Here is a 1,698-nt window from a genome sequence, read left to right as displayed (position 1 = left end):
CCATCCTTTGTTCTACGTCACGCGTGTAACGCGGGAAAGGACTCGTTGAATTCCCTAGTTGACATGCGTGTAATGCGGGAAAAGACTAGTTGAATTCCCTTATTGACTGAACCATGTCCAATCACATCACAAGCAGTGTCGGGCTCCGAGACGCTACACCGACCTTGGGCTGTTCAACGAGGATTCCAATTCCAAGTCTAAAAATATAAAGCGGTTTGTCTCATGATTTGGTGCCCCCGCCGCTTTGGAAGCGCACAATTACCATCCTGTCCTTGCCTGGGTGTCGTTTACTGATGATGATTCAATTCTAAGCTCGAATCATAAGCTTAACTAAGAAAGAGAATGATTTAATCTGAATGACCAATTAAAATGCGAAGATGGATTAGGCTAACAGAGGTGCGGAGAACAGATTCGAAACTTCTCACAGTACGATTGATTGAGTTTAGATCTAGTTTTGAGATTCTTAAGAATTTTATGTTGGCCTTAATTCATAAGGTTACTAGTCGATGGAATATATATATATATATATATATATATATATATATATATTTTGAATTTAAATTAGGTGATTGAAGTAGGGTTTATCTTTAGGATTAGACAAGTGTTTTAAACTGTAAAGCCTTTTTGTGTGCACTGTTAAGGCTCCTATATCAAAGGAACCTATGATTCAACGGGTAAAGGAAGAAGGAACAAGGTCAAGAAAAGAGTCCTCCTGCAAAGAGAGAGGCTAGAGGGTGAAAGAGAGGCAGCAACCGACAGAAAGCGGTTGCCGGTTTAGCCAAAAGGGGAGGAAGAAAAAGCTTCCATGTTGCACAGAGGTGGTGTCAAAGTGAATAATGACCGGAGGTCCTCTTTTATTTCTTCATACGTTTGTTAATATTAATTTTATGAGTTATATCCCATAGATCATATACTAGGTATGATGTTGTTAAACCCATATAGTTTCTTCTTGAGTCTTATTCTAATCGGATTCTTTCAGAGAACTCTTTCTCTCTCAATCCGAATGACCATAGTCAGAGATTTGTTTGAGCAAGAACACATGAGATATTCCTCTCATGACACCGAGAGTGGATGATCCTCTATCAACACTCAATAGCCCTCGTAAGGTTGACTGCCACTCCCAATGACCGATTGTACTAGATCTGGGACATTCAAACCTATAAGCCTGGTATCAAAGAATGTAGAACTCATACAGGACATCCTTGGTGTCTCAAGTCTAAGGACCAGATACACCATTAGGAGTACGGAATCGTTGTCTGACAATAAGGTATCATCAACCATCCAGCATTCCGTAAGCGGATCAATCAGTAAACTCATTCTCCAATGAGCATCTATATTGTATCCCTAGTGCCCCTACACGAGTAGCTATGAGACCAGTTGCATCCATCATATAGACGAGTATATAGCACACCAGTCTGTTCGGTTATCTCGATGTCCCGCTCGAGTAACCTATGACCGGGATTATTTAGGATCTGTGTTTAAAGACGAATCGGTCTCATTATCGTGATCTCATCACGATCTGATTCTCATTGCATAGATCCAAGGACATCACAATATATACATGCATATATGCAATAGTCAATATAAAGTGATAAATGCCAAAAATATAATAGGCAAAAAAACTACATGTCAAGTCACACATGCCATCACTCATGTGATTGGCTTGCTATGCACATATGATTAGCAGTCCGAAATATC

Source organism: Musa acuminata, chromosome BXJ3-5 (genome assembly GCF_036884655.1).
Source record: "Musa acuminata AAA Group cultivar baxijiao chromosome BXJ3-5, Cavendish_Baxijiao_AAA, whole genome shotgun sequence".
NCBI classification, from domain to species: Eukaryota; Viridiplantae; Streptophyta; class Magnoliopsida; order Zingiberales; family Musaceae; genus Musa; species Musa acuminata.
This window is presented reverse-complemented; position numbering follows the sequence as displayed.